The 25,330-nt window shown below is 47.1% G+C and overlaps 1 pseudogene across 1 annotated transcript in view; it reads right to left on the bottom strand.

Moving 5' to 3' along the window:
• Window positions 1-1,949: 1,949 nt before the first annotated feature.
• Window positions 1,950-25,330, bottom strand: part of LOC143785044 (interferon-induced very large GTPase 1-like) — a 25,733-nt pseudogene continuing 2,352 nt past the window's right edge. The window contains exons 1-4 of the transcript XR_013217951.1: window positions 25,055-25,330; window positions 14,911-15,185; window positions 13,530-13,588; window positions 1,950-7,189 (exon numbers count right to left, since the gene is read on the bottom strand). The exon at window positions 25,055-25,330 is cut by the window's right edge and continues 2,352 nt beyond it. The product of XR_013217951.1 is annotated as an interferon-induced very large GTPase 1-like (transcript). The remainder of the gene's footprint in view (window positions 7,190-13,529; window positions 13,589-14,910; window positions 15,186-25,054) is intronic.

Raw genomic sequence — 25,330 nt, 5'->3', positions numbered from 1 at the left:
CCCAGGGGCAACTGTCTCTGCCGTCCTTCTACAACCTACCCCTTCCTCTCCAGTGGGGGCAGCAGAGGTCCTGTCTGTTATGATCTGGTGACCTTGGAGCCGCATGGACTTTCTCTGGAGTAGGTGGAACCTATACTGACAGCAAACCCTAAACTGACACCGCAACTAGAAGTAGCCGTGGGGTGTACCTAACACATCCTAGACACCTCGACACAGCCGGAGGACTAAATACCCCTATAGATGGAAATGGGAATTCTATCTTGCCTCAGAGCAGTACCCCAAAGGATAGGCAGCCCCCCACAAATATTGACTGTGAGTATAAGAGGAAAGACACACACAGGCAGAAAAACAGGATTTAGCAAAAGAGGCCACTCTAGCCACCTGGCTAAGGAATTCCTAATCGCTTCCAGGCTGGCTGGACCTCATCATCAGCTGTCATCCCTACTCTGGACTGTGGCTGAATACCACCAGTAAAAGTTAGAGACTGCAACCTTGAGTCCTCTGATACTTTCTGGCACTACACCGCCTGTCATCTTTGCCACTACACTGGGAGTCCTGGGGACTAAGCTTCACCTGTGGGAAGCCATACTATCCCTGTTGCAGTGCCATCATTCCCATTGGACCTCTAATCAGCGCCAGTCACCCCTGAGCGAATACCACAGGTGGCGTCATGAATATTCATTTTTCAAAACAACCCGTTAAAGACTATCCCTTTAATAAGTTGGACTGCCAGGGCCACGGACCTGGTCACTGCCACTGTGACTACCCCTTTAACGAGCAACGGACCCAGTATGTGTAAATGGGTGTTGTCAGTAAAATGGGTGTGGCATTACAAAGGGGCATGTCCTGTTAATTGTAATGCCTCCCAGTAAAGGGGTGTGTCCTGTTAATTGTAATCCCTCCCTCTGTGATGACGGCTTCCTGTTTTGGTTCCCCATCATATCCATGGTTCGCTCTCTGCTCCTGACTGTACACTTGTGGCCCTGATACAGCAATCTGCACAGTGATGAGCACCATTGTCTACGATATCCTTACAGATGTCTGCACAGACAGCGCCACATCACAGCCATTCTCTTGCCTGCCTTCTAGCGGAGCGGTCATGCTCTGCAGTTTACATACAGACATCCGGCAGATGCTCACGTTGTACCGATTCCTTCTAGAAGGAGTAACTGCACTTTCAGGAGACTTCACAATAAGCTGAGGGATGACACGATTTCTTCCACCATTTCTTGGCCATTCTACGTCCTGCATTTCTAGCACTTTTCCCCTCTCATTAGATTTTCTCTTTGTGAGATCGGCCATTTTCTCCCTCCGGCTTCTCCGCTCCCCTCTCCTTCAGCTTTTATAGGCAACGCAGATGTTTTTGCTGACAAATCTAGGCAGGTTTTGAGCGTGAACGACGGGTGCAGGAGACCCAAACCTGACTAATAAGCAGGGAAAGGAGCAGATTTTGGATCATTGCTTGTACTATCGATGTCTGAATAATGTGCAATTACTATTATAAATGGTTTTCTAATCTTCATTAGTTTGGTAAAATTGAGAAGTGCTTGTAGAAACAAATAACTTTGCAATTTGCAGGAATGGAGGGTTTATTAACTCTATAGTTTACAGCTCATTGCCGAGGTAAACTGCCCCCTCGGAGGTCTCCTGGGCAATGGCCGTGAGTTTGCAAGCTGTTTGCTCTGCATCTTGAACGTAGTGCTCAGTACTGGCCAGACCACTGTATCCGGACCACTTCAGAGCCCTGCGTCTTTCCAATGCTGAGGCAAAACTATCTTTACTGTCAGCATCCAGAGCAGACAGTTCAGGCCGGTGGGAAGGGGAGCGATGTGCTCCTGAAGATGGTAGATGAGGACCTTTTACAGATTGCTACATTTGTATCCCACATCACTCATTATCGTTCATAGTAGAAGAGTGTGTACCACACCGTACATATTTTTTCTGGGATCAATCTGTATTGAAAAGCAAAGTCGACTGCACGTAACGTGCTGATTTATACTTATATGGAAATCTGTGCCAGCAAAGATCCAATCTTCACAGGGATTTGAATGAAAAAAACACCTTTATTTAGAATAAGTATTACAATTAAAAAGGGATAAAGATAATAGATAAAAACTGTATATGGAGACCTGTATAAAAATGAGAGCAAATGATCTGATTCATTACAAAAAAAGTGGAGTATCGAAGTCAGAATTCTGTCTCACGGCCATTGGGTTCCTACACAAGCCTGAACCAAAGAATGTGGACTTCAGTAATAACGACGCGATTCATAGGAAATACAATCATTAGATTTAGAGGATCATTATGTCTGAAAACAATTAGCTGCGTTCTGGTTCTGTGAATACATTTTATCTAGAGAACGTCATCTTACAGAACGTTCTAATAACTTCTGCAGGTTAAGTCTTGGTTTCTTTTAGCGGAAACAAAACATGATTTTCTAAAGTGGGTACATAATGACAAAGAATAGGAAGCCTCCATGGAAAGGACTCAGCGCTCATCATCGCACATTCCTGCTTCTCCATATCTACATGTTGAAGGTTTTCTTGAGACTTTCTTTTGCCATTTCCTTGGTCAGATTGTTCCACTCTTCGGGATGTTCAGCACGTTTGGCTCTATACTCTTCTGCAAATTGTTCATTGAACTCCTTAAAAACAAATTTCCAGTAATCAGAGGCTTCGATGCTGGAGTCAGGCTGGATTTTCCAATCAGGATAAATCTCTTTATATCTCTTATATGGATGATCTTCTGCGTCCTTATTAGTAAATGTTACATCTCCACAGACATGAGTGGTACAAATGTCATGAGAAAGAATAGATGTGAACTCCCATCTGCACATTCCTAATCCTTCAGGTCGATGTATAGAAGCGAAATGTTCTTTGTGTTCTTCACCTCCGGCCTCACAAGGAACCTTACAGAATGGACACTGCTTTCCACATCCAAACACCTTCTTAAACAGCACATCTTGGGGTTTCACTGTTACTCTGGAAAGTATCGCTTCCACACCCTGAGATTCATTGTCTGATATGATTTCTTCTTTTATGTCACTCAGGAAGTTCTGCAGATTTTTTATAAACTCCTTTGTGTTTGCTGAGTTTTGGAAGAGAATTGCTTTCATTGTTTCTTGTGGAAACACCAAATCACTGCTCAGTTCCTCTTGGAAACCATCAAGAAAATCTTCCATGTTCACCAACGGATTCCACATGTCAGTATTGTTAAGCAGCAATTCGATCTTTTTTGTAATGCGTGATAAGATATTGCTTTGTATTGAGCTGAAGTTTTTGTATTTGCCTTTAATATATTCCAAAATCCAGTTTTTCACAAACTCTTCATAGTTTCCTGAATAATCTACATATTTTTGAAAAATATTTTCTTCCAGTAGATTTAGGAGAACAGTGTACTGGAAAAATGTGCGAGAGGTGTACGTCTTCGACCCTTCAGAATTCATGATGTCATCTACGAGCTCGATACCTAGATTTCGAATGGTGTAATGTATTACTGCTGGTTTTAGACAATTGTCATAGATTCTCCTGGCAAGATTCTGGCTTTCATTTTTCTCTTGGAAAAGATTCATAAATGTTTTTAAGTATTCAGATTTTAATGTTTCCATCTGTAGATAAGGGTCGTTCTTCTTTGTGAAGTTGTCATGCATCTTCTGGAAATCTTCTACAGTGTGTCCGAGAATGTTCAATTTAAAATCAAGCTCAACTTCAGCTGAAATATTCGACTCCTCTTTAAGATTATCATCAATTATGTTCAGCAGATGTTTACAGTAGGTGTCGTCATAGTCAACGTCTCGACCAGCTTGCTCTTTAGAATATTTACAACATTTTCTTAGTAGAGACTCAAAAAATGAATTGTGATTTTCAGTTCTTTTCCGGCCCTTAACTATGCTTTTAAGATATTCATAAGATGCAGTGACTACAGCCCATCCTTTTTTTTTCTCACCACCAGACTTTTCGTTAGGTTTTGGCAATTGTTGTGTTTTATGTAGTCTTTCGTTGACGGCTGGTCCTTTGTCTCTCATGGTCTTGGTAAGCTCTAGTAGCATGTCCTTCTCCACATCACGAGGTATGAGGGGTTTAACTTTTAATTCTTCCACCGTATGATGCCACATATTCTCAAACTCCTTCTCCATCGTTTCATCATCCAGTTGATGTCTTTTCTTTCTACATTCCTCCATCAGGCTGGACACTTTCTGTTCAATCTTCTCAATGTACTGCATACGAATATTTTTAATGCTGAGTTGCTGTTTTTGGATTTGGACTGCGTTGTTGTATTTCTCATTTGAGGACAGTCTAAGGTTTTCTCCAAGCCTCTTTGCACTGATTTTAAAGTCTTCTTTGTATTTAATTAAATAAACGCAATCTGTTTTTTGTTGGAAATAATCTTCCACCCATGTTGTTAACTTATTCTGCTCAGCTGAAATCAGGCTTTCCAACTTAATACAGCATTCTTTACCTTTGTTTTCCAAAGTTTCCGCAGATTGGTTCTTGATAACAGTTTCAGTATTGGTGAACCATTCATGGATCAATTTGTTGAATTTCCACTCTAATTCAGAATATTGCATGGACAGTTTGTTGTAGGCACTGGCAACCTTGCTGTTACGGAAACTGAATATAAAGTTCTCGTGTTTGACTGCATTCCATAAATCTTCCATCCATTTAATGAATTCAGGAATGATTTGTGGCTGATTATGGCTTTCTTGAATCAGTTTTAGTAAATTTTGTTTCATTTCCGCAACACTTTCACTGTATCCAGCGCTGACAGGAGCCATTGGTGGCACTCCTTTCCACAGACTGGGAATGTACCAGTGGTGATGCTCTGGATCATACTCCATAACATCAGCAAATACCTTATATTGAGGCTTCTTTTCCATAGTTGCTACGGTTTTGGTCATTTCATTTAGTTGTTCCAGCAGCTTATTCCTGTCTCTCATGTTCATTACAGGAGCTGACACATCACTCACATTCTGATGAACAAACTGGCAATTAGGCTTCTTCCCAATTTCCTTCATTCTTAGAAATGAGTGGACAACAATCTGTAAAATATCTTTCATTTCTGCTGTATTCTCCATGGCCATGTTGACTATGGTGATGTCACTCAACCCAACCACTAATGTGGCCAATTCATTGTCATGCTCATAACTGTCCTCCAGAGAATCCAGCTCAGGTGCTTTTAGCCCTTCGGTGTCGATGACCAGGAGAAATTCACAGCCTAGCTCCTTAGAGAGGTTCTTTTTTACTTTAATCAGAGTCATGAAGGCTCCTCGCGTGCATCGTCCACTGGCCACAGGGAACTGTAGACCAAACATGGTGTTCAGAAGGGTGGATTTCCCTGTGCTTTGTACCCCGAGCACAGTAATCACCCTAATTCTGCATCTGCCACCTGTCTTACCATTCACTACATTGAGAACATCTGTTATCCAGTGCACAGGGATCCTGGAGGCATCTCCATCAATCAGCTCTAGTGGGAAGCCATCAAGAAGAAGATCGGCTACTGATTCAGGAAGATTGTTGCGTTCTTTATGTAGATACTTTTTTTTCCCCATAATATTCCAAACCTCATAAAACTGAGACACCTCTCTCAGGAAATGCTCGATTCCTAATGAACTGTCTGATATCTTCTGATCAATTTCTTTCAGCTCTTTGGATTCACCGGCCTGGGAAGATTTCTCCTTGTATTCTTGCTGTAAAGATGTGAGAGTTTTCCTTGCTGCTAAGTCCAAAGAATATTTTAACCAACTTAAAAAATAAAACTTTTCCGATGGATTGTCGTTTTGAATTCCTTTTATAAAATGATCAATTCCTTCCGGGACGTCACATTCCCACTGTTTTCTCCGTATCTCATCACATTTACGTCTCAGTTCAGATTTGTATTCTTCCCCATTTCTATTTCCCTGCCTTTTCATCTGGCAGCATTCTTTTTCTAGCTTCGACAAGTCTTTGAGAAGTTGTGCTTGTAGCGTCATTGTTTTTCCTTTATACTTGACGACATCACAGATCTCTCGAGTTATTTTTGTGGCTTGTTCTTTTGCGGCCTGACATTCTGCTACATCTTCATCTACACAGATCTCTTGCACTGTTGCTGTATGGGCCATGTTTTCTATACTGACTTTATTAACATTTTCCTTCTGTAACCTCAGCAGAGCAGAGCGAATCTTCTTAACAGTTTGTGCTTCATTTGTAGCTTTTGTAATTACTAAGACATGGTCCTCTTTTCTTTCAGTCATGGTCATCACTGATTCGCTCATCTCTTCTATTTCTGCTTCATTCTGCTGCTCTTCAGGGGCAATAATGAAGAGATACTTGGTGTTGGAGTTTTTATATCTCTGTAATAATTCACAATGAGACTTACTGACAGTTTCTGCAAATACAACAACAGTTGAAGATATCTCTGCTAGAATGCGGAATGGCTTTAAGTTGCTCTCCAACGCCCCACGAAGGTTTGTAACAGCAACAGGCTCAGCAAAGACGCCTTTACCAGCAGGAAAGTACCAAGACACCTCCACCAGCCCCAATGAAATGGTCCTTTCCACATTTCCACCTTCCATGTCTCTGTGAACAAAGATGTCTTGGCAATGTTGTGTGGAACTCAGAACCAGGTTGAGAATTTTAGACTTGGAAAGTCGGCATCTTCCCAGTCTCACAAAAGAAACCGTTGGCATGGAGATGTTCACCAAGTGTTCTTCCTGAAACCCTTTGCTCTCTGCCATAGATTGAGGTCTCCATTTCTTCACTATTCCCCTCATTGCCCACAACATAAAGGTGTAGTCTGGACTATCGATAGCCGGCAGCAGCAGAGGGACAGAAAACTGACACATGGACATTTTTGATATCATCTCCTGCTGCAGGAAGTGATCTGAGCAGTGGAAGATAGCGCACTGTAGGTCTAATGGGTGGATAGTGTCTGACAAGTCACTGTCCGCATCCAGCGTAACTGTCCGCATCCAGCGTAAAACGGTCATCTCTGCTCATCCCAGCTCTGTTCCCCATTGTACTGACATTTCTCGCTTCCTCGTGCAACGACATCAGTTTTCTTATAAAACACCAAGCCACATTTTGCCCAGGAGTAATGGATGACGGCAAACATTCAGCACCAATGTCGAGAACTTTTTGTAATGTAAGCTTGGATACATAGAAACTCTGGAAATCAATTTTCTTGAGAAGATCCTGGAAGTGAGACATTTTATCTGAAAAATAAAGGTAAATAATGAAATTTATTCCATCAACTTTGATTGATCTTCTATTACTATGTAATGCATGTAAGACATTGATATCAAACGATAACGCAAACATGCTTGTAGGAGGTGGTTGTGGATGGTGAGTGTGCAGCCATTTAAATTGGACGTAGTAGTAGCGGCCCTTAGTGGTAAAGTGGCACCACACTGGAGGATGGAGGAAGGATGCAGGCGTCCAAAATAATGTCTGATGCTGGTATAAGGGGTGTGCAAGCGACTGGTTTGGGCCCTGCATTCCTGTGCATACCTGTCAAATAAAACCGGGTACGATTTAAATGTTTTAATATGTGTACCGTGTAATATGGTAGCATTTGATTCTATTTAGTGTGCTGACCAATGTACTTGTGTTTATACATTGTGCCAGTAATGTTCGTATGCCTCTAGGTGTAAGGTAGGGATATGTAGTGATACAGTTAGGTCTTGTGTTCAGTCAGGGTTATGTAGGATTTAGGACAGTGGGGGCGCTAGAGAGTTAGAGATTAGATTGTGCTGAGAACTGGTTTCAGTCAGAGTAGTGACAGTGGAGAAAGGGGCGGAGCCAGTGTAGTGGCAGGGAGAGGGTCTCCTGAGGTAATTTTCAGTTAGTGGGAGGAGCTAGAGCTGTGTGAGGAGAATTGTTCTAGAAGGAGTTGTGACAGAAAGCTGAACAGAGCAGCAGTGCAGAGTTGAGAGAGCGAGGCAGCCTGGAAGGATCAGTGGCTCGTCTGTGGGTTACCTCCCGTAACGTCCGGGAATTACAGTCCGAACAGGAATTGCGGAGGCAACCTGAATTTTCGCCCAAGATGGGGAAAGAAGACGGGGTGCACTCAGTATCAGCTAGCTGGACGGTTCAGGAAGCTGCAGGCCTGGGAGCCACTTCTAATGTGGTGTACCTAATTATTTGTACTAAATGTCCAACTGGGGGTCTGTATGTGGGGGAGACAGGGCAGAAACTGAGAACAAGGATGAATTCTCATCGCCATACAATAAGAGAAAAAAGAATGGATCTACCTGTGGCCAAACATTTCTGTATCCCTGATCACAGCACCATGGACCTAAAATTACTTGTATTAACCCCTTCCTGCCGAGGCCCTTTTTCGTTTTTGTGTTTTCGTTTTTCGCTCCCCTCCTTCCCAGAGCCATAACTTTTTTGTTTCTCCGTCAATATGGCCATGTGAGGGCTTATTTTTTGCAGGACGAGTTGTACTTTTGAACGACACCATTGGTTTTACCATGTCTTGTAATGGAAAACGGGAAAAAAAACTCCAAGTGTGGTGAAATTACAAAAAAATTGCAAAAAAAGTGCAATCCCACAGTTTTCTTTTTGTTTGGGTTTTTTGCTAGGTTCACTAAATGCTAAAACTGACCTGCTATTGTGATTTTTTATCTAAGTGGAGAAAAAAAATTTAAAACTTTGCTAAAAAAAATAAAAAATTGCGCCATTTTCCGATATCCATAGCGTCTCCATTTTTCGTGATCTGGGGTCAGGTGAGGGCTTATTTGTTGCGTGCTGATGTTTTTAATGATACCACTTTTGTGCAGATAAGTTCTTTTGATCGCCCGTTATTGCATTTTAATGCAATGACGCGGCGACAAAAAAAAGTAATTTTGGCGTTTCAAATTTTTTTCTCGCTATGCCGTTTAGCGATCAGGTTAATCCTTTTTTTGTATTGATAGATCGGGCGATTCTGAATGTGGCAAAACCAAATATGTGTAGGTTTGATTTTTTTTACATTTTTTGGGGGGATGGGGCGAAAGGGGGGTGATTTAAACTTTTATATATATTTTTTTCATATTTTTAAAAACATTTTTTTAAACTTTTGCCATGCTTCAATAGCCTCCATGGGAGGCTAGAAGCTGGCATAGCCTGATCAGCTCTGCTATCTGATGATCGCTGCTATGTAGCTGAAATGCAGGCTTGCTATGAGCGCTGTCCACAGGGGGGGGGGCGCTCACAGCAGGCCGGCATCAGTAACCATAGAGGTCTCAAGGACCTCTATGGTTACCATCCTGATGCATCGCCGACCCCAGATCATGTGACGGGGGTCGGTGATGAGGTCATTTCTGTCCGTGCGGCCGGAAGCGCCGGTTAAATGCCGCTGTCAGCATTTGACAGTGGCATTTAACAGGTTAATAGCGGCGGGTGAATCGCAATTTCACCCGCCGCTATTGCGCGCACATGTCAGCTGTACAAAAACAGCTGACATGTCGCGACTGATGTGGGCTCCAGCGGTGAGCCCACATCAAAGCAGGGGACCTGACATGCGCCGTACTAGTACGGGGCATGTCGGGAAGGGGTTAAAAAGGTAACTTCAAATGTCAGAGAGACAGAAGAGTCTGGCAATATAAGCTGATGACAACCTGTGACACTCAGTGCAGGAATGAATGTGTCGCATGGATTTATGTCTTTTTACATCAATTAAGGAATTTGCTCTTCAGACCTTCTGGGGGCATCATAACAGAACCAGACCCCAATCACTGGACAAAAAAAACATTCCTTATCTAAGAACTGGCCCAATATTTATGGCTATCCCTCTGACATAATGATGATTCTGCTTCATGTCACCTGTCTTACTGTCTTATCTATGGCATTTTTCTGTGCTATGTTGTGTATAAATATGTGATTTTTCAGAATTTCTTTTAGTCTTTGCCTGATGAAGAGACCTGAGTAGTCTCGAAAGCGGCAATTTGTTACCATATTTTCAGTTCGCCATTAAAAGGTATCAACCACTGAGGACTCTCAATTCCAAATATTTTCCTATCTACTGGGTAACACGGTACTAAGATATATATGTTTCCTCCTCTCCTTAGAAAGTCAATGCGTCTCTGTCTGTATCAATGATATGGCAAAAAGTAATGAAGGCAGCAACGCTGATTACAGTGAACATGATGGACCAGATGTTTCATCTCCCACTGCATCAACCTGACACGTCCGTAGATACATGGGCCGTCTTTATACAAAGACTGTGTGCTTTCTCTGGTAGATACCCTGAGCCTCAACCCCATGTGTTTCTGTGTCAGAAAATTGGACCAGTGGCGAGTACCGTCTTAGTTTGCTATATGTGTACGGTCAACTCCAGTGTCATGTCAGAGACGGTATTCAGCTTGGCAGGTGGCTTTGACACACCCAAGTGGACCAGATTGTCCTCTACTAGGTGGATCTTACATTTGTCAAAAGAAATTAGGCATGGATAAGTGAGAATCTTAATTCCCATGCAGCTGGTGCTAATAAATAGATTGGCCATCTGCCATAGCATCCGCCCATCTGGCACATGGTTCTTGTGTAATAGAGTGCAGGGTTGCGTATGTCACCATGGAACAGACAGACCAACTGTTGAGGGGAATTTATTAACAGGAGTAGATTCTCCTCGCAGGGAGTAAACAGGGGGTTAATAGAGGTAAATCAATAGTAAACAGTTAAACGGAAACTAAAGGGTTAACGAGTGTTCTTGTAACTTATCAGTCCAGGGAGGTCCTGACTGAAGGGTCCTTATTCCAATGTGGGTACAGTCACCAGCAGCACTTGAAGAGTCTGAAGTCTTTCCTGTCTTCTGAGAACTGGAGACTCCTGGAGACTCCGGGGTTAAACTTTTGCAGCCTGTTCTTCTCAAAGTGAAACTGGAACCAGGAAATAGCACAGTCTCCGTTGTCCCTGCTGCAGGAGCCTCTGTGCACCAGGCTGACAGTCTCTCTGTAATAACGCTGTCACACACACACTGGGCAGTTACTTATCACACTCAGGGATCTTTGCTTGTCACTGCGGTCACCAGGGCTGCACAGTCACTGTCTCTGATTCAGGAGGCTTCCAAATCTACACCCCCACATCCAGCCTTCACTCTGGTGGGTATCTCAGCCTCAGTGCCCTCACGGGGAGCACTACTTTTAGGGGAGCACGGCGCTGCAGCCTGCCCTCTCTTTGGCGCGCTGCCTTCTCTCTGCTCTCCCGCTCTTTTCTGACCACTCCCCTCTCTTTTCCCAGCAGTCACCACGTCCCCTCTGTCCAGGGCAGAAAGTCTTCCCCCCAACAACCCAGCTGTCTGGCTAAGTGGTTCCAGGCAAGGAGCAGGGAAAGCAACCTCCTTACACTTGTACCACCAGTGCCAAAGCCTCCACCCAGCCGGGCATCTACTTACTGCACATCATGTTCTCTTCAATACTGTGTTGGTGCCAGCGCTCGCCCCACATCTCTTCACCTGTCCTCTAAGGCTAGTTTCACACATCACGTTTTTGTTTTCAGGCTAAATCCGGTGCATTGGTAAAAAACTGATGCGCCGGATCCGTTTTTTAGCTGGATCCTTCTTTGTTTAATGAGCATTGATTTTTGACTTCCTGTTCCGGGAACACGAGAACCAGAACGAGAGAGAGAGAGACTCCAGAATCGAAAACGAAGGTTCTGGGCATGCTCAATGTGGAAAAACCGGATTCGGTAGCCGGATCCAGTCACTTCGACACCCGTTCCATCCATTTATCGCTGGAAACATCTCTCGCGTTTTTTTCGCCGCACAGAAAAAAAATGTTCCTATGAACATTTTCTCTGTCCGCCGATACATTTGTTTAGGACGGATCTGGAACAAAACGGATTAAACGCATGTCCATCAGGGGCAATCCGGCGCTAATATAACTATGAGAAAAAGACGGATCCGTTTTTTTCACAAACAGCCGGATTGCGCCTGAAACAAAAAACCTGATGTGTGAAAGTAGCCCAATATTGTAAAATGCTGCCAGTACTGGCCCTACATTGTTAGACGTCTTCTTGCCTATTTATCATATCCTATACTGTGCGGTTGCTCCATTGCCAGCAGTGAGTCACACATCTTGCCATGGCATTCTATAGCGACACTGTCCTCCTGCTCGGAATCCTACTTTCCACGGAGTAAATAAACCTGGAACCGCTCTCAGGAAAAAAAGGATAATTTGTGCACCGCAATTTAATGGTCATTGCTTCTGCATTATCGAAAAAGTAAACTTGTACATCAAGAATTCTTTATGGATCATTACTTTTGAAAAAGCCAAAGCTTCTTCCGCCGTATATGTACAGCACATGTGAACAGCGGGTGTATGGAGCGGGCTCCTGCAGCGAGCCCGCCCCATACCGGGCAAGTGACGGCTGTGTATTGCAGCCAAGATCTCCAATAACATCCGCGGGTGGAGCAGTGCTCACCCCTCAATTGTTTACTTGTTAAATGTTGCTGTCAATCTCGGACAGCAGCATTTATCTTGTGCCGACGTGTGAGCATGTCATTGACTCAGCTCATTGGTATGATTGCGGGTCACGAATGGGTTGTCAGCCGGGGGTCAACCTGTCATAGCGGAGCCCCCTCAGGACCCTGCCTGTGGTCTGGCTTCACAAGAAACCGTGATTTCTGCTATATGAAACGATGCTGCAGCATTACGGTATGTAGCTATGAGGACTAACAATTATGGTATAAAGAAAAAAAAATGTTTAAAAAAATATAACAAAAATAAAAAAGCTAAGTGTTGAAATTACCCCCTTTCCTCCAATTGAAAATAAAGATATTTTAAAAAAGTAAAAAAAAAAAAAAGTACAGATCTGGTATCATTGAGGTCAAAAAGTCCGATCTATCAAAGTATAAAAACAATTAACCCGATTGGGAAATATGGTAAACAGAAAAAAATTCAAGAACACCAAAATTACAATTTTTTTAATACCGCAATTCCACTAAAAATGCTGTAACAAGTGATCAACAGGTCACATCTATTCCAAAATGCTACGAATAAAAACGTCATCTCACCCCACAAAAAATAAATAAAAATGTTACAAGGAAAATGGCGAAACAACTGCCAAAGCATTCTATCTGCAAACTTCTGTTTTATTTACCATTAAAATAATAAAAAACTGGATGTTTGGTGTCACCATATCCGTATTGATGAGGAGAATCATACCGCGAGGTCACTTTTACCACAAAATGTACACCGTAAAAACAAGTCCCATAAAACAGTGTCAGAACTCTATTTTGTTTTCACAATTTCATCACACTTTTTTCCCATTTTTGAATACACGATGTGATAAAATAAATGATATCAGTGAGTACAACCCGTCCTGCAAAAAACAAGCCCTTATATATCAATGTGGGCAGAAAAATAAGAGTTTAAGAGTTATGTCTGTGGGAAGACGGGATGGAAAAAAATGGAAACGCAAAAATGGAAATTGGCCACGGCTTGAAGTGGTTAAAAGTACGAGATCCAGTACTAGGAGACCTCAGAGTGTTACACCCCTCTTATTAAACTGGAGGGTTCGCAGAAAATCAATTTGAAAAGATTCAGTCATCTCTAGTGATTAATGTGTCGTTACCTTTGTCACTTTCCGCTTTCTTTGATTCTTCACCTCTTGCTCAGGAGAATTTTCCTCCTCTGATTAATAAAACATAAGAATCTGTAAATTATTGTGCACAGGTCTTAGCTAATTGTATCTACAGAAAGAAAGTAATTAACACCCGAGACTCCAGAATGTTACTAATTATGACATGAGACCCTCCAGTCACTCCATACTATTGCACATATAATCCCTTTCTCCTTTAACCCTGTGGTGAAATATGTATAAATATATATGTGTGCAGTGAACTATGCATAGGTTTATTGTGTGACTAGTAATAATGTAACATCTGTCCTGAAGGCTGCAGGTCTCACACAGGTGTTAAATATGGATTTTCCTGAGACAGCAGACTTCTGTCTCCAATCTTGCTAGGGGGTCTAGCTAGGACCAAGAAGGAGAGGAAGCGCTTCACACCTTCGGCTCTTTGGAAGAGAGATGTCAATTACAGTCTGACACTATCTGTGGCAAGCTTTACACAAAGGATCTCAGAGAAAATAATATATTCATTGGGGGCGTGGCCATGGTCCAATCAAAACAAGCAATTAGAATATCAACTTGAGGGGCTGGTCTAGAAATCTGACCTCCAGGGTGACTCTATAAAGTAGGCTTGTATACATTTAAAATTGCTCACATGTGGGGGCAGCCTGGGAAGCTGATGTGTTCCATTCCATATTTCACCCTCCCTCAGGGACAGAGTACCAGACTGCAAAGTTTGATATTTCTGTAAGTTTCTCCCTTTATTTTATAGCTGTTTTTGCATATTTGTATGTCTTTTTATTACGATATTTTTATATCTTTTTCTTTACTGCAAGCGCTGAATCTTATTTGTATTAAAGCATAAAACTTTAACAGTTGAACCTTGTATGGTCTAAAAAATCCATAGCCTACGGTGTGGGAGCCTTATGAGTGGTAGACAGTATTAGTATTAATATTTCCCGGACTCATCGCCCGTGTGTTCGAAGAGTGGTGGCAGCTTGTATGAGCGGGTGTGTGGCCTGGGTCGGTGTGTGATTTATATTCCCATTACAGCATAAGACAGAGGTTGAATGCTGGGCTGAGAGTGGGGAGATAGATTAACCCTTGCAGGCACAACCCCAAGTCACTTGTGAGAGCGGGCACGTGACGAATTAGTGACAGCACGGAGAAGGGATCCGTGACAAACCCATTAAGATCCGAACCACTTTTGGCCTTAATGATGGAGCTGACTTTTTACTTTATGTGGTAATAACCCTGGACTCAAGGCCACCAGTCTCCTTAGGCATTAGGGGTACAGTGGCTGCACCACAGGGCGTTTGTGAAGATATTGTTTAAGCATATATTTGATTTCTGTATAATTAATACATAATCTTTCAGCACTTACCCGGGTTCAGTGGCAAGCATTGGAGGAAGGCTCTACAAGTTGATTCATCTTTTTGAAGTATCAGGTTCATTAAGGTCCGTGCTTTTTTGTCATTTTCCATATTTTCAACCTTAAAATATTCATCTTGTGTGATAATGTTCTCTGCATCGATTTTATCCAGAAATTTATCAAAGTCCTTCTGTAGAACAGCCATAATCTGTTCCCTCGATCTTCGTATGTAATTAACAGCCTTCTTCTGTAAAGACTCCACTTTAGGCAGAATTCCGACTGAAGATCTTAAAATGAAGTTAATAATTATATTTAGCAACTTTGTCAAATCATTTAATATTATACTGTTTCGTTTGAGCTGAATCACTTTACGGTCATCTAAATTTTCCAGGTAGAAATCAAATCCTAAACATCTAAAGGAATACATCAATAAGAAACAGACTATACCCAGCATTAAATACATCAATTCTATAGCTACCACTAGGGGGAGCTCCCTGTATACAGAGATACATGATAAGATCCTGTCTGCAGCCACCACTAGGGGGAGCTCCCTGTATACAGAGATACATGATAAGATCCTGTCTGCAGCCACCACTAGGGGGAGCTCCCTGTATACAGAGGTACATGATAAGATCCTGTCTGCAGCCACCACTAGGGGGAGCTCCCTGTATACAGAGATACATGATAAGATCCTGTCTGCAGCCACCACTAGGGGGAGCTCCCTGTATACAGAGATACATGATAAGATCCTGTCTGCAGCCACCACTAGGGGGAGCTCCCTGTATACAGAGATACATGATAAGATCCTGTCTGCAGCCACCACTGGGGGGAGCTCCCTGTATACAGAGATACATGATAAGATCCTGTCTGCAGCCACCACTAGGGGGAGCTCCCTGTATACAGAGATACATGATAAGATCCTGTCTGCAGTCACCACTAGGGGGAGCTCCCTGTATACAGAGATACGTGATAATATCCTGTCTGCAGCCACCACTAGGGGGAGCTCCCTGTATACAGAGATACATGATAAGATCCTGTCTGCAGCCACCACTAGGGGGAGCTCCCTGTATACAGAGATACATGATAAGATCCTGTCTGCAGCCACCACTAGGGGGAGCTCCCTGTATACAGAGATACATGATAAGATCCTGTCTGCAGCCACCACTAGGGGGAGCTCCCTGTATACAGAGATACATGATAAGATCCTGTCTGCAGCCACCACTAGGGGGAGCTCCCTGTATACAGAGATACATGATAAGATCCTGTCTGCAGCCACCACTAGGGGGAGCTCCCTGTATACAGAGAAACAATGTAAGATCCTGTCTGCAGCCACCACTAGGGAGAGCTCCCTGTATACAGAGATACATTGTAAGATCCTGTCTGCAGCCACCACTAGGGGGAGCTCCCTGTATACAGAGATACATTGTAAGATCCTGTCTGCAGCCACCACTAGGGGGAGCTCCCTGTATACAGAGATACATGATAAGATCCTGTCTGCAGCCACCACTAGGGGGAGCTCCCTGTATACAGAGATACATGATAAGATCCTGTCTGCAGCCACCACTAGGGGGAGCTCCCTGTATACAGAGATACACGATAAGATCCTGTCTGCAGACACCACTAGGGGGAGCTCCCTGTATACAGAGATACACGATAAGATCCTGTCTGCAGACACCACTAGTGGGAGCTCCCTGTATACAGAGATACATGATAAGATCCTGTCTGCAGCCACCGCTAGGGGGAGCTCCCTGTATACAGAGATACATGATAAGATCCTGTCTGCAGTCACCACTAGGGGGAGCTCCCTGTATACAGAGATACATGATAAGATCCTGTCTGCAGCCACCACTAGGGGGAGCTCCCTGTATACAGAGATACATGATAAGATCCTGTCTGCAGCCACCACTAGGGGGAGCTCCCTGTATACAGAGATACATGATAAGATCCTGTCTGCAGCCACCACTAGGGGGAGCGCCCTGTATACAGAGATACATGATAAGATCCTGTCTGCAGCCACCACTAGGGGGAGCTCCCTGTATACAGAGATTAATGATAAGATCCTGTCTGCAGCCACCACTAGGGGGAGCTCCCTGTATACAGAGATACATGATAAGATCCTGTCTGCAGTCACCACTAGGGGGAGCTCCCTGTATACAGAGATACATGATAAGATCCTGTCTGCAGACACCACTAGGGGGAGCTCCCTGTATACAGTGATAGATGATAAGATCCTGTCTGCAGCCACCACTAGGGGGAGCTCCCTGTATACAGAGATACATGATAAGATCCTGTCTGCAGCCACCACTAGGGGGAGCTCCCTGTATACAGAGATACATAATAAGATCCTGTCTGCAGCCACCACTAGGGGGAGCTCCCTGTATACAGAGATACATGATAAGATCCTGTCTGCAGCCACCACTAGGGGGAGCTCCCTGTATACAGAGATACATAATAAGATCCTGTCTGCAGCCACCACTAGGGGGAGCTCCCTGTATACAGAGATACATGATAAGATCCTGTCTGCAGACACCACTAGGGGGAGCTCCCTGTATACAGAGATACATAACATCCTGTCTGCAGCCACCACTAGGGAGAGCTCCCTGTATACAGAGATACATTGTAAGATCCTGTCTGCAGCCACCACTAGGGGGAGCTCCCTGTATACAGAGATACATTGTAAGATCCTGTCTGCAGCCACCACTAGGGGGAGCTCCCTGTATACAGAGATACATGATAAGATCCTGTCTGCAGCCACCACTAGGGGGAGCTCCCTGTATACAGAGATACATGATAAGATCCTGTCTGCAGCCACCACTAGGGGGAGCTCCCTGTATACAGAGATACACGATAAGATCCTGTCTGCAGACACCACTAGGGGGAGCTCCCTGTATACAGAGATACACGATAAGATCCTGTCTGCAGACACCACTAGGGGGAGCTCCCTGTATACAGAGATACATGATAAGATCCTGTCTGCAGACACCACTAGGGGGAGCTCCCTGTATACAGTGATAGATGATAAGATCCTGTCTGCAGCCACCACTAGGGGGAGCTCCCTGTATACAGAGATACATGATAAGATCCTGTCTGCAGCCACCACTAGGGGGAGCTCCCTGTATACAGAGATACATAATAAGATCCTGTCTGCAGCCACCACTAGGGGGAGCTCCCTGTATACAGAGATACATGATAAGATCCTGTCTGCAGCCACCACTAGGGGGAGCTCCCTGTATACAGAGATACATAATAAGATCCTGTCTGCAGCCACCACTAGGGGGAGCTCCCTGTATACAGAGATACATGATAAGATCCTGTCTGCAGACACCACTAGGGGGAGCTCCCTGTATACAGTGATAGATGATAAGATCCTGTCTGCAGCCACCACTAGGGGGAGCTCCCTGTATACAGAGATACATGATAAGATCCTGTCTGCAGCCACCACTAGGGGGAGCTCCCTGTATACAGAGATACATAATAAGATCCTGTCTGCAGCCACCACTAGGGGGAGCTCCCTGTATACAGAGATACATGATAAGATCCTGTCTGCAGACACCACTAGGGGGAGCTCCCTGTATACAGAGATACATAACATCCTGTCTGCAGCCACCACTAGGGGGAGCTCCCTGTATACAGAGATACATGATAAGATTCTGTCTGCAGTCACCACTAGGGGGAGCTCCCTGTATACAGATACATGATAAGATCCTGTCTGCAGCCACCACTAGGGGGAGCTCCCTGTATACAGAGATAGATGATAAGATCCTGTCTGCAGCCACCACTAGGGGGAGCTCCCTGTATACAGAGATACATAATAAGATCCTGTCTGCAGCCACCACTAGGGGGAGCTCCCTGTATACAGAGATACATGATAAGATCCTGTCTGAAGCCACCACTAGGGGGAGCTCCCTGTATACAGAGATAGATGATAAGATCCTGTCTGCAGTCACCACTAGGGGGAGCTCCCTGTATACAGAGATACATAATAAGATCCTGTCTGCAGCCACCAGTAGGGGGAGCTCCCTGTATACAGATGGGTACACGTAGTCATAGTGGGATGGCTTTCATGTCTTTTTTTTTTTAATCAGAAAAGCATTAACATTCACCACATCCCCTTTGTTATTTACATGTACTATAGCTATTTACTTGCTGTTGACAGGGCCAGCATTTGGGGCAGGCAAACAAGGCAGATGCCTAGGGCACCCACCCACAAAGGAGGCCCCCCTGCATCTACAGTCCCTTTTAGGAAGTGCACAGAGGGTGTACAGCATTACTTACAGTGAATAATGTTGTACATGTGCTGTAGTCCCGGAGCATCTCTCTCCGGTCTCTCTCCCTCTCCCCGTCTTTCTCCCCTCTTCCCCATTTCTCTCCTTCTACCCCGTCTCTCTCCCTCTCCCCCGTCTCTTTCCCTCTCCCCCTTCTCTCTCCCTCTCCCCTGTCTCTCTCCGGTCTCTCTCCCTCTCCCCCGTCTCTCCCCCTTCTCTCTCCCTCTCCCCGTCTCTCTCCGGTCTCTGTCCTTCTCCCCTGTCTCTCTTCCTCTCCCCCTTCTCTCTCCCTCTCCCCCGTCTCTCTCCCCCATGTCTCTCTCTCTCCCCATCTCTCTCCGGTCTCTGTCCTTCTCCCCTGTCTCTCTCCCTCTCCCCCTTCTCTCTCCCTCTCCCCGTCTCTCTCCCCATCTCTCTCCCCCCATCTCTCTCCGATCTCTCTCCCTCTCCCCCGTCTCTCTCCCTCTCCCCGTCTCTCTCCGGTGTCTGTCCTTCTCCCCTGTCTCTCTCCCTCTCCCCCTTCTCTCTCCCTCTCCCCGTCTCTCTCCCCCATCTCTCTCTCCCCCCGTCTCTCTCCGATCTCTCCCCCTCTCCCCCGTCTCTCTCCCCCTCTCCCCCGTCTCTCTCCCTCTCCCCCGTCTCTCTCCCCCTCTCCCCCATGTCTCTCTCTCTCCCCATCTCTCTCCGGTCTCTGTCCTTCTCCCCTGTCTCTCTCCCTCTCCCCCTTCTCTCTCCCTCTCCCCGTGTCATGGTTCCCAATGGCAGGAGAACGTCAGAAAACATAAATAACGGACTAGCTCTTGGGTGATGGAATCTCGAGCTGACCGTGAGCTAAACCTACCACACAACTAATAGTGGCCGGGGGGCGTACCTACGTTTTATCCCTAGACGCCTCGCGCCAGCCGGAGGACTAACTAATCCTAATAGAGGAAAAACAGACCTGGCTTACCTCTAGGGAAATTCCCCCAAAAAGGAGACAGAAGCCCCCCACATATATTGACGGTGAATTCAGAGGAAAAGACACACACAGTATGAAAGTAGGTTCAGCAAAGCGAGGTCCGCTTACTAGATAGTAGGAAGATACAAAAAGGGAACTTCACGGTCAGCTGAAAACCCTTTTAAAAACCATCCTGAAATTACTTTAAGACTCATGTGTCAACTCATGACACCGGAGTGGTAATTTCAGCCCACAAGAGCTTCCAGCTACAGAAAATAACATAACTGTGAACTGGAACAAAAATTGCAAAACAAACTTAGGACAAGAGTCCAACTTAGCTGATCAGAAGACTAGGAGCAGGAACATGCAACAGAAAGGCTCTGGTTACATTGATAGCAGGCACTAGAATGACTGAGCAGCAAGGCTAAATAGGATACTCCCATATCCTGATGGAAACAGGTGAACAGAGAAAGTGAAGCACACAAGTCCAGTACCACCAGTGACCACCGGGGGAGCCCAAAAACCAAATTCACAACACCCCGTCTCTCTCCCCCATCTCTCTCTCTCCCCGTCTCTCTCCGATCTCTCTCCCTCTCCCCCATCTCTCTCCCCCTCTCCCCCGTCTCTCTCCCCCTCTCCCCCGTCTCTCTCCGGTCTCTGTCCTTCTCCCCTGTCTCTCTCCCTCTCCCCTTCTCTCTCCCTCTCCCCGTCTCTCTCCCCCATCTCTCTCTTCCCCCGTCTCTCTCCGATCTCTCTCCCTCTCCCCCGTCTCTCTCCCCCTCTCCCCCGTCTCTCTCCCCCGTCTCTCTCCCCCTCTCCCCCGTCTCTCTCCGGTCTCTGTCCTTCTCCCCTGTCTCTCTCCCTCTCCCCCTTCTCTCTCCCTCTCCCCCGTCTCTCTCCCCCTCTCCCCCGTCTCTCTCCGGTCTCTGTCCTTCTCCCCTGTCTCTCTCCCTCTCCCTCTTCTCTCTCCCTCTCCCCCGTCTCTCTCCCCCTCTCCCCCATGTCTCTCTCTCTCCCCGTCTCTCTCCGGTCTCTGTCCTTCTCCCCTGTCTCTCTCCCTCTCTCCGATCTCTCTCCCTCTCCCCCGTCTCTCTCCCTCTCCCCGTCTCTCTCCTCCATCTCTCTCTCCCCGTCTCTCTCCGATCTCTCTCCCTCTCCCCCGTCTCTCTCCCCCTCTCCCCCGTCTCTCTCCCCCTCTCCCCCGTCTCTCTCCCCCGTCTCTCTCCCCCTCTCCCCCGTCTCTCTCCGGTCTCTGTCCTTCTCCCCTGTCTCTCTCCCTCTCCCCCGTCTCTCTCCGGTCTCTCCCCCTCTCCCCCATCTCTCTCCCCGTCTCTCTCCGATCTCTGTCCTTCTCCCCTGTCTCTCTCCCTCTCCCCCTTCTCTCTCCCTCTCCCCGTCTCTCTCCCCCATCTCTCTCTCCCCGTCTCTCTCCGATCTCTCTCCCTCTCGCCCGTCTCTCTCCCCCGTCTCTCTCCCCCCGTCTCTCTCCCCCTCTCCCCCGTCTCTCTCCGGTCTCTGTCCTTCTCCCCTGTCTCTCTCCCTCTCCCCTTCTCTCTCCCTCTCCCCGTCTCTCTCCCCCATCTCTCTCTCTTCCCCCGTCTCTCTCCGATCTCTCTCCCTCTCCCCCGTCTCTCTCCCCCTCTCCCCCGTCTCTCTCCCCCTCTCCCCCATCTCTCTCTCCGGTCTCTGTCCTTCTCCCCTGTCTCTCTCCCTCTCCCCCTTCTCTCTCCCTCTCCTCCGTCTCTCTCCCCCTCTCCCCCATGTCTCTCTCTCTCCCCGTCTCTCTCCGGTCTCTGTCCTTCTCCCCCTTCTCTCTCCCTCTCCCCGTCTCTCTCCCCCATCTCTCTCTCTCTCCCCGTCTCTCTCCGATCTCTCTCCCTCTCCCCCGTCTCTCTCCCCCGTCTCTCTCCCCCTCTGTCCTTCTCCCCTGTCTCTCTCCCTCTCCCCCTTCTCTCTCTCTCCCCGTCTCTCTCCGATCTCTCCCCCGTCTCTCTCCCCCGTCTCTCTCCCCCTCTCCCCCATCTCTCTCTCTCCGGTCTCTGTCCTTCTCCCCTGTCTCTCTCCCTCTCCCCCTTCTCTCTCCCTCTCCCCCTCTCCCCCATGTCTCTCTCTCTCCCCATCTCTCTCCGGTCTCTGTCCTTCTCCCCTGTCTCTCTCCCTCTCCCCGTCTCTCTCCCCCATCTCTCTCTCCCCGTCTCTCTCCGATCTCTCTCCCTCTCCCCCGTCTCTCTCCCCCGTCTCTCTCCCCCTCTCCCCCGTCTCTCTCCCCCGTCTCTCTCCCCCTCTCCCCCGTCTCTCTCCGGTCTCTGTCCTTCTCCCCTGTCTCTCTCCCTCTCCCCCTTCTCTCTCCCTCTCCCCCGTCTCTCTCCGGTCTCGCCCCCTCTCCCCCATCTCTCTCTCTCCCCGTCTCTCTCCGATCTCTGTCCTTCTCCCCTGTCTCTCCCTCTCCCCCTTCTCTCTCCCCGTCTCTCTCCCCCATCTCTCTCTCCCCGTCTCTCTCCGATCTCTCTCCCTCTCGCCCGTCTCTCTCCCCTGTCTCTCTCCCCCGTCTCTCTCCCCCGTCTCTCTCCCTCTCCCCCGTCTCTCTCCGGTCTCTCCCCCTCTCCCCCATCTCTCTCTCTCTCCCCGTCTCTCTCCGATCTCTCTCCCTCTCCCCCGTCTCTCTCCCTCTCCCCCGTCTCTCTCCCCCTCTCCCCCGTCTCTCTCCGGTCTCTGTCCTTCTACCCTGTCTCTCTCCCTCTCCCCCTTCTCTCTCCCTCTCCCCGTCTCTCTCCCCCATCTCTCTCTCTCCCCCCGTCTCTCTCCGATCTCTCTCCCTCTCCCCCGTCTCTCTCCCCCTCTCCCCCGTCTCTCTCCCCCTCTCCCCCGTCTCTCTCCCCCTGTCTCTCCCCCTCTCCCCGTCTCTCTCCCCCATCTCTCTCTCTCTCCCCGATCTCTCTCCCTCTCACCCGTCTCTCTCCCCCTCTCCTCCGTCTCTCTCCCCCGTCTCTCTCCCCCGTCTCTGTCCTTCTCCCCTGTCTCTCCCCCTCTCCCCCGTCTCTCTCCGGTCTCTGTCCTTCTACCCTGTCTCTCTCCCTCTCCCCCTTCTCTCTCCCTCTCCCCGTCTCTCTCCCCCATCTCTCTCTCTCCCCCCGTCTCTCTCCGATCTCTCTCCCTCTCCCCCGTCTCTCTCCCCCTCTCCCCCGTCTCTCTCCCCCTCTCCCCCTCTCTCCCCGTCTCTCTCCCCCATCTCTCTCTCTCTCCCCGTCTCTCTCCGATCTCTCTCCCTCTCGCCCGTCTCTCTCCCCCTCTCCTCCGTCTCTCTCCCCCGTCTCTCTCCCCCGTCTCTGTCCTTCTCCCCTGTCTCTCCCCCTCTCCCCCATCTCTCTCCGGTCTCTGTCCTTCTCCCCTGTCTCTCTCCCTCTCCCCCTTCTCTCTCCCTCTCCCCGATCTCTCTCTCTCCTTGTCTCTCTCCGATCTCTCTCCCTCTCCCCCGTCTCTCTCCCCCTCTCCCCTGTCTCTCTCCCCCGTCTCTCTCCCCCGTCTCTCTCCGGTCTCTGTCCTTCTCCCCTGTCTCTCTCCCTCTCCCCGTCTCTCTCCCCCATCTCTCTCTCTCTCTCTCCCCCCCCGTCTCTCTCCGATCTCTCCCCCTCTCCCCAGTCTCTCTCCCCCTGTCTCTCCCCCGTCTCTCTCCGGTCTCTGTCCTTCTCCCCTGTCTCTCTCCCTCTCCCCCGTCTCTCTCCGGTCTCTCCCCCGTCTCTCTCCGGTCTCTCTCCCTCTCTCCGGTCTCTGTCCTTCTCCCCTGTCTCTCTCCCTCTTGCTGCATACAGACTGTATCTTTTGTGCACCGATGTACCAAGCTGCCAATCCCTGATTGAAGGCCGGCTGCCTCATCGGTATTACTGCACCTGTGCAGCTGCCATCATTAAATGGGTCCACTGCGGCCTGTTAGTGCATTTGTTTTGGCGCCTGGGCAGGTAAGCGTCTCTGCCTTTTCATTGGTGTTTTTTATAGATTTGTGGAGGATTTTCACGTCCTCTTTTTGTGGGTTTGAATCCCCTATAGAGCCATAGATTGCAATAAAAGGAATGGCGCTCACATGAATTCCACGGGATGGTTTTTTTTTTAATGTGTTCGCCTGTTCCAACAGCCACAGTAAAGTGGACATAGAAAAACACAAACTGAGACTTTTAAGAAAATAAATCGGACATTCAATTTCAGGAAAAAAAAAACGGAAGTTCATTTGAACTCAGCTTGTCTGTGCAGTCTGTGGCCTCGTTGGCTGCAGTCATCTTGTGGCTACACCTTATATTACAGCTGAAAAGTGAATAATGACCATCAGGGCCCCCGAACCAGCGGCCACAGAGGGGATTTAGGAGAGTTTGGGGGACACGGACTTTTTTTTTTAATCGCTTTTTATTCTACCGATTATGAGGTAGGATGTAGAAAAATACAGCAATTCTGCTGTTTTCTAGTATGTGACTGTACGGCCCCTTCACACGACCTATCATGTTTTCACAGATGCCACATGTGCCCTATTTGACCTAAGGCGCTGCACTCAGGTCCGTGTTTTCCCAGCAGATGACAAGGGCCAATACAAGTCTATGGGTCTGTGTAAACATGTCGTCCATGTGCCGTCCGTGTGCCGTCTGTGTTTAACATGGAAAGTATGTGAGAAGCTTTGTCATTTCACTTCCAGTATCCATACTGGAAAAACACGGACGGCACACTGATCGAAAACACTGGTGACACCGATATCAGTGTAACACGTACGTGCTTTATATGGACATGTGATGGGGCCTAACAGTGTTGTAGGTGGAATATTTCAGGATTGGGGGCCCCTCTTTGAATTTTGCCCAGGGCCCCAATTTGTTTGAAACCGGCCCTGGCTGTAGGATTTGTGTTTTTCTTGGGGTTTGTATAGAAATAGTGGTAAAACGAGGTCAGGACGAAACAGATGAGTTTAAAAGATTACCCAGTGCATCTTTTACTTGTCTCTTCTTTTTCGGGAATGTTCTCTGACCTTGTGATATCGGTAGCTTCAACATTTTTAGATACCGTTTCTTTGTGCTCCAAATTGAATCCTGCTTCAGTCTGAGAGGTTGCAGATGAGGTGGTGGACATACAAGTCTTATCATCATCTTCAGATATCTGAGTTTCAAATCTTACATTTTGTTTGAATCCATGATGGGAAGTTTGACTGATAGCGATATGATGTGTATCACCACCATCATTATTACATATCTGTTTA

The sequence above is a fragment of the Ranitomeya variabilis genome, chromosome 7 (genome assembly GCF_051348905.1).
Source record: "Ranitomeya variabilis isolate aRanVar5 chromosome 7, aRanVar5.hap1, whole genome shotgun sequence".
Lineage (NCBI taxonomy): Eukaryota > Metazoa > Chordata > Amphibia > Anura > Dendrobatidae > Ranitomeya > Ranitomeya variabilis.
This window is presented reverse-complemented; position numbering and strand designations above follow the sequence as displayed.